Genomic DNA, 8,195 nt, shown 5'->3' on the forward strand with positions numbered 1-8,195 from the left:
GGCAGGGCACTTGGCGGCAGCAGCCTCTGGATCCATTTGGTAGGAGCTGCAGGGAAGGCCCTCACGCCGCATGGGGAGAGGACAAAGGGGGACTGGAGGAATGGGACTCCAGTCCACCACAGTCATAGGCGCTGACTCTGTGGGTGCTCCGGGGCTGGAGCACCCAGGGGAAAAATTAGTGGGTGCTCTGCACCCACTGGCAGCCAAGCTTCCCCCCGACCTACCTCACCTCCACCTCTGCCTCTTCCCCGAGCGGGCCGCGTCCCCACTCCTCTGCCTGCCTCCCAGTGCTTGCCAGCGTAACAAGCTCCAGCAGGGAAGGGGAGGAGCGGGAACGCAGCGCGCTCAGGGGAGGAGGTGGAGGTTGGCAGGGATTTGGGGAAGGGGTTGGAATAGGGGCAGGGAGGGGGCAGAGTTAAGGTGGGGACTTTGGGGAAGGGGTTCGAATGGGGGCAGGGCATGAGTGGGAGGGGGTAGGGCTGGGGTGTAGTGAGGGCAGGGCCAGGCGCGGGGGGGTCAGCACCCACCGGCACCAGCAGACGTCAGCACCTATGGCCTCAGTGCCATTGACCTCCGCAAAGAGGGACTCGGCGTGAGAGGCTGAGGAAGCAGCAAGGCCCTGTGCTGCTGGCAGACCAGGAGCCAGCTCATGCCAAGGCCCCCAGGCCTCACTGAACACTGACAAATGCAGAGCCAGGAACCAGGCTGGCTCACCAGTGTGTTCCCACTGTTAGAACAGATGTGAAGTTGATGCGAATGTGTTTGGTGTTTAGAAATGCTGGTCAGATGCTGATCTCACTTATCACATCACCGGAGCCCCATGGTGTAGTTACATCAAGTATTTGCATTGTAAACCGTTATGGAGTCCCCGGGCGATGCTCTGGAACTGCTCCCCACAAAACCAGTCAGGACTTTGGGGAGCCTCCTCTCCCTTGGAGCAGACTGTCTCCAGGGCAAGAAGCTCACACGGCTTCACCTCCTGGGTCTCTCCTTGGAGCATTCAGCGTATGCCCCTCCGTGCACTTCCCACAGCGAGTCCCCCCCAGGCGGGGTCCTGGGGAAGCCACAGGGTCCTGCACCCCCACTTCTCTTTGCAGTTAGACGGGACTCTTAGCCAGCCAGTAAAACAGGTTTATTTAGATGACAGGAACACAGGTCAAAACAGGTCTTGCCGCTATAGACAACAGGACCCCCTTTAGTTAGGTCCATCTGGGGCCCCCAGAGAGGCCACAGCCCTGTTGGGAAGCCCAAGCCCCGTCGGGGAGCCCCTCTCCATTTCCCAGCCAGCTTCAAACTGAAACTCCCTCCAGCCTCTCACTCAGTCTCCCCCCAGCTCCTCCTCCAGCCTTTGTCCAGTTTTCCAGGGCAGAGGTGTCACCTGGCCTCCAACCCCCCTCCTGGTTCTCAGGTTACGTGCTCAGATATGCTCCCTTCCCCAAGGCACGTCCCAGCCCCACTCCCCTGCAACCTTCCCAGGTCAATACTCCCCCACTCAGCATTCACATAACACAGCAAGAACATTCCCACTTCATCACATCTCTCCCCCCTTCGAGACCAAATTGAGCAGGGTCACTTCAGCCAGTGACCTGGGGAAGTTCAAACCTACCTACATTCCCATGGATGCCCCATCATCCCTCCCCCTTCCTGGGGGAGAATTACACCAGGCCCTTCCAGTTTCACGCCCCCCTTTAAGTTGGGTGTGCTCAAGGGCACTCGTAGTCTGCAGGTGGGAAGGCTTATGCAGCCTGTGTCATTTCCCCCCTCCCCCCAATACTTCTGGGGGTTCAAACTGGGATGGGATCTTTTCCCAGTGGTCCAGTCTGGAGGGCTGAGATTCAGGTTCTCTTGGTTAAGAGCCCCCCTTTTGACTTGGCCACTCTCTGGAAAGGTTCCTCTGTGCTGGGCAAGGGTCCTAAAGCCATTTTCCCCTTGTCTCAGGCCTTCCTCACCCTCTGGCAGGGGTCACAGGATCGGCAGTACTGTCGGACAGTAGTAAAGACCCCAGGCCAGTAAAAGTTCCGTAGCAGCCTCTGCTGGGTACGTCAGACTCCCTGGTGCCCTGAGAGGGGAATGTCATGGGCCCAGCACAGCAGCTGGCAGCGATACTGCCGGGGTACCACCAGCTGCCTCCTGATTCCCCATGACTCCATTTCCCCTGGGGAAACCCATTCTCGGTACAGGAACCCCTGCTCCCACAGGAACCTTTTCCAGCAACCTCCCCACATGGTCTGTACCACACTGAGGTCAGCCAGGTCCCTTATCTTCCACAAGGAGGGATTTTTCTGCAACTCGGCCTGGAACTCAGCCACTGGGACAGGGATGGAGACCTGCTCTCTCTCACCGTCTGGCTCTGAAGTCACAGCCTCCTTGAGCTGTGTCTCTGGGCATTCCCTCCCCATCAGAGTAGGGTCCTGCTCCCCGAGGTCAGGGCACAGTGTCCCTTGCAGGCTCGGGCTATGGCTCACGACCGGGGCACCCTGGGGTTGCTTGGCCAGTTCTCCATGTTCCCCCCATTAACACCTCAGTGGGTAAATGGTGGTGCACCCCCACTTCTTTGGGGCCCTCCTTGTCCCCCCATTTCAAGTGTACCTTTGCCACGGGCACCTTGAATGGGGTCCCACCCACCCCTGTCAGGGTCAGATAGGTGTTGGGCATCATCTGATCTGGAGCTACCACCTCGGACTGGGCCAGCGTCACCTCAGCGCCCGTGTCCCGGTATCCATAGACTTTCCTCCCATCCAGGGTCACCCAGATGATTCAGAGGGCCTGGGGCAAAGCAATTTCAGGGGCCTGTTCCATAAAAAAAAGTTGCAATACTGTAGAATACTATATTCTCATGGGGCCTCCTTCAGGGCCCGGGGCAAATTGCCCCACTTGCCCCCCCCCCACCCCCCCGGGCGGCCCTGGAAATGGGTGACATGGGATAGATCACTTGACGATTACCTGCTCTGTTCATTCCCTCTGAAGCACCTGGTATTGGCCCCTGTCAGAAGACAGGATACTGGGCTAGATGGACCATTGTTCTGACCCAGTATGGCCATTCTTATGTTCCGATTGCTCATAATCATAATCAGTTACTACTGTGGCGTCTCAGAGAGATGATGGACATGGGCCCCCGTGATCGAATTTAGATAGAGTCTCTTTTCAGAGTCAAAAGCACTTTGAATACAATAGTTCTGGCAGTTTGGTTCATTTGATGCAAATTAGTTGCTTTCTGCTGGCTCTGCTCCTGTAGCTTTGTTTAAAGTTGCTATGGAAAATGTAAAGTTCCCAGACTGCTGTTTGCTGGCTTATTACAACCCCTTCCATGCAGGCTGTGCATGGAGCATCTTCCCCATGTCTCCCTCAGATGAATTGTGACAAAATTCCTCCTCTACCTTGCGCTTATTGGCGGATTTGCTCGCCTTACAGATTTACCCTGTGGATCAGGAAACAGCCCAGCCCAGTCCAGGTCAATTCCTCCTCTGTTTGATCAGGAGTTGGGAGGTTTGGGGGGAACCCGGGCCCGCCCTCTACTCCGGGTTCCAACCCAGGGCCCTGTGGACTGCAGCTGTCTAGAGTGTCTCGTGGGACAGTTGTACAACAGCTACAACTCCCTGGGCTACTTCCCCATGGCCTCCTCCCAACACCTTCTTTAACCTCACCACAGGACCTTCCTCCTGATGTCTGATAACGCTTGTACTTCTCAGTCCTCCCGCAGTGTGCCTGCTCCCTCTCGGCTTCCTGTACACCTCTTGCTCCCAGTTCCTCGCACACACTTCCTCTCCTCTGGTTCCCTAGCTCCCCTGGCCTGACTGGAGTGAGCCCTTTTATAGCACCAGAGGGGCCTTAATTAAAGTCAAGTGCTTAACAGCCTCACCTGACTCTTAGCAGGTTAATTGGAGCCAGGTGTTCTCATAAGCCTGGAGCAGCCCCTGCTCTGGTCACTCAGGGAACAGAAAACTGCTTATCCAGGGGCCAGTATATCTCCCTTCGACTACTCTGCTGTTCCCAACTGGCCTGGGTCTATCACAGCATCTAAATACCGACATTCCATCTTCAGTCTTGTCAAGGTTCCTTCCCCACTCTGGACTTTAGAGTACAGATATGAGACCTGCATGTGAACCCCTAAACTGAATTACCAGCTTAGATCTGGTTTTTGCTGCCACCACTCCCAAGTACTAACTCCCTTCCCTGGATAGTCTTGAGAGACTTCTTCACCAAGTTCCTGGTGAACACCGATCCAACCCCTTGGATCTTAACACAAGGAGAATTTAAAGTTTTTCATTGTTTCGTTTTTGAGTGCAGTTATGCAAGAAAAAAAAACCCCACTACATTTGTAAGTTGCACTTTCATGATAAAGAGATTGCAGTACAGTACCTGGAAGAGGTGAATTGAAAAATACTATTTTTTCCAATCGTTTTTACAGTGCAAATATTTGTAATAAAAAATAGAGCGCTGTTTGCTTTGTATTATGTTGTAATTGATATATTTGAAAGTGTAGGAAAACATCCAAAATATTTAATACATTTCAATTGGCATTCTATTGTTTAACAGTGCACTTAATTGCAATTAATTGTTTTGAGTTAATTGTGGGAGTTAACTGCAATTAACCAAGAGCCCTAATTTAAAGAAGTGTTGAAAAATTAAGGAGGGTGCAGAAAAGGGCTACAGAAATGGTTCGAGGGGTGGAGGATGCCTCCAGTGAGACCCAGGGGGCTCAGGCTGTTCAGCTTCTAAACACGACTGAGAGGTCTCGGAGAACCTCCCTTGGGAGAAACAGTGGGATCTAAAAGGCTCTTCAGTCTAGATGAGAAAGTTAGAGCAAGAAGCTGTAGCTGAAGGTGAAAGCGGACAGAAACATTCAAATTAGAAACCGGGCACATTTTTCCATGGTGGTGATGGTAAACCCTTGGAATAAACTCCTAGGGGAAGGGGATGGATTCTCCTTCCCTTGGGCTGGCTCTTCAAATCCAGGCTGGAGGCCTTTTGGAAGATGCTTTAGTCAAACAGGTTACTAGGCTTGATATGGGGGTAACGGTGAAATTCCTGACCTGTGATAACTAGGTCAGGCTATAAGGGGCCACTAGATCTTAAGAGGCGTAAGAACGACCATACTGGGTCAGACCAATGTTCCATCTGTCCCAGTATCCTGTCTTCTGTCAGTGGCCAATGTCAAGTGTCCCAGAGGGAATGAATAGAACCGGTAATCATCAAGCAATCAATCCCTTGTCGCTCATTCCCAGCTTCTGGCAATGAAAGGCTAGGGATGCCATCCCTGCCCATCCTGGCTAATAGTTGTTGGAGGATCTATCCTCCATGAACTTATCTAGTTCTTTTGAACCCCATTATAGTCTTGGTCTTCACAACATCCTCTGGCAAGGAGTTCCACAGGTTGACTGTTGTGTGAAGAAAGACTTCCTTTTGTTTGTTTTAAAACTGCTACCTAGTAATTTCACTTGGTGACCCTTAGTTCTTGTGTTATGAAAACGAGTAAATAACACTTCCTTATTCCCTGTCTCCTCACCAGTCATGATTTGATAGAGGTCTAGCATATCCCCCCTGCGTTGTCTCTTTTCCAAGCTGAAGCGTCCCAGTCTTATTAAAATCACTCCTCAAAGGCAATGAAGGGTTCATTCCATCCAAGCCATCTCTGCTGGGAAGGAAGAGTAGATGGGAAATGCACTTTTCAGAAGTGCACTGGGGCACTTGTCAGGCCATCGACATGGTCTCTTCCGGAAGCAGAGAACACAACACCACACTGTTTACACAAAGGGAGATTTTATTTCTCAATCTGGACAGTAAGAACATGTCTAAAACAGCCACTGGGGAATCTACAAGTTTAAAAATATTGACAAAGTTTAAAAGCTTTGACTCTTTTCCAGGCTGCTCCTTCCCATAGCAAGAGCCTCACAGAGAGCCTGGAGAGAGAGAGAGAGAGTGAGTCAGGAATGATGACAATGCAGGCGGGGGAAGGTACTACATTTATAAACAGCAGGTCCTGCGGTAATGTCACATGCCATCATTGAGGCCTGGTCTACACTGAGGGGAGGGAATAGCGTAGCTGAAGTCGACGTATCTTATTTTGACTTCCCTCCCGTCCTCATGGCACAGGATCAACAGCTGTTGAACCTGGAGTCTAAAGGGTTAATAAATGTAGAAATACCATGAAAGATGAATTTGAGAAAGGTGTATGTCCACAGGTATGTTTATGTCGTTCCAGCGCCCGTCAATCGCCATGGTGCCACAGTCCTCGTTGCTGGAGTCATTGGGCTCCCTGGTGCTCCAGAAGCTGTGAAGAAGAGCAAAACCCCATGGAGACCACAACGGGGAGCAAGGGGTGGGTCAGGGGGGCATGGAGCCTTTCACCCCACACACCTGAGTTTCAGAGGGGAGCCATCCACCCAGAGCCATTGATTTTCCACTTTCTGGTCACTCAGCCCCAGCCAGTATACCCGGGACATTGTGCAGTTCTTCACCAAGAACGCCTGCAATAGACAAGAACAGACTAAGGGGGTGAATGGGTGGGGGACAGGCCACGCACTCTGCCAGTGCCAGGAAGGATGGCCTGGTGGGCAGGGCACTGGCTTGGGACTCAGAAGACTCAGGTTTAAGTCCCAGCTCTGCTACTGACTCCCTGTGTGGCCCTGGCCAAGTCCCTGCATCTTTCTCTATGCAGTTCCCCCAACTGAACAATAACCCTAGCCCTGAGGGTGCTAGCAGAATAACAACACTGAAGAGTGTGAAATGCTGGGGGAGGAGTTTAAATGCCATAGATGTGTCACCATCTCAAATCCAGCAGGAACTGAAGGCTGTTCCTGGCTGATGAGTGGGGGTGGTCTCAGTCCAGCTCTCACCCCTGAGCAATGAGAGGTCTGAAGGGGGTGTGTGGGGCCTGAGCCCCTGTGAGGGATTAAGGGGGATTGTTGCCTGGAGGAAACATGACCTAGTGGTGGGGGAAGATACAGGGGCTGAGGGTGGAGCCACGCTAGGTTTGTCCGGCTGATCGCTTGAAAACATCCCAGCAATTCCCCTCCCAACAGAAATGGCAAAAACTCCACAGGGAGTCCTAGAAATATGGGGCTGGAAGGGACCCCGACAGGTCACCTAGCCCCTCCTCCAGTGCCAGGACCAAAGAAACTGAACCCTGCCCTGATGGGTGTTTGTCCAGCCTGTTCTTACAAACCCTCCCAGGTCTCATGTAGACATATGGAGAGCGATCCACAGGGGATGGTTGTAGCCAACAGCCTTGGTGGGCCTGAGGTTGGCTTAAAGAATCCCCTGCCCTGTAGCTCCCACTGAGAACAACAGAGAATCCCGCAATGGGAGTTGCCGTGTGCTGAGCTCCCTTGAGCATCTGGCCCTGTGGGCCCGTGTCTGCTGCCACCTCCCTCTAATTGCAGCCCTCGCATGGGCACGGCAGCTGGCACTGTGCTCCTCACCTACTCTTTTCTGTAACGCCGTGATCTCCTCTTGCATTTTACTGTGAGACTCCTTCATAGCGGCCAGCTCCCCAGACACCGAAAGATGGACAGCGTCTGGATTGGTGGAGGAAAGCAGGTTAGCAGCCAAAGTGCAGCATTGTCGTCTCAGAGCTTCCTGCACAGCCCCCAACTTTGGGCTGCTTACAGGCGCCACGGGCCCTGCTCGAAGTCTCCTCTGGGATGCCTGGAACCTGGGCTCCTGGCAACAGTCAGAGCAGCCTTCGGGCTGCTCTAACTTCCTCTGTGCCGACTCTGGAAAGCAGGGAATAACCATGGTGCAGCATGCTCCAGCCAAGCCCCTGATCCATCCCTTACACCAGGGGCTGGAAGTCAGGCGGGTGCAGGGCTCTGACGCCAGCTCCACACCAATCTGTGATTCCCCCTACCCAGGGCAGGGGCAATTTCCATCCCCTGCACACCACCAGTGTGGCCCAGTGTGACACAGGATTGGTCCCTTTAGGGGACTGCAGGGGGTTACGTCCTACTTAGAGACCCCAAATAGGCCTTTGACAGCCTGGGCAGACAAACCAGCTACCTGAGAATTGGTAACAAAACGGTTTTCTGTTCGTGTTTCTTTAAAAATGGATCACTAGGAAGGATTTTTAATTGCTTCAGCGCTAATTAAACCATCGAAGCTCGCCCCTAAGAGTTCATCTGAAATGCTTCAGGGCAACCACTGCTCAGCAGAACCCCCCAGAGGGGAGTGGGCACCAAACCTACAGAACTGAGCAA

General features: G+C 52.9%; 1 long non-coding RNA gene across 1 annotated transcript; it reads right to left on the bottom strand.

The window, feature by feature from the left end:
- Positions 1–6,145: 6,145 nt before the first annotated feature.
- On the bottom strand, positions 6,146–7,478 carry LOC123351569. The gene is made up of 3 exons (XR_006574037.1): positions 7,422–7,478; positions 6,358–6,467; positions 6,146–6,271 (listed from the first exon to the last, which is right to left on the bottom strand). It is a non-coding gene; the product is annotated as an uncharacterized LOC123351569 (long non-coding RNA).
- Between the last annotated feature and the right edge of the window lie 717 nt (positions 7,479–8,195).

Source organism: Mauremys mutica, chromosome 17 (genome assembly GCF_020497125.1).
Source record: "Mauremys mutica isolate MM-2020 ecotype Southern chromosome 17, ASM2049712v1, whole genome shotgun sequence".
Taxonomy (NCBI): domain Eukaryota; kingdom Metazoa; phylum Chordata; order Testudines; family Geoemydidae; genus Mauremys; species Mauremys mutica.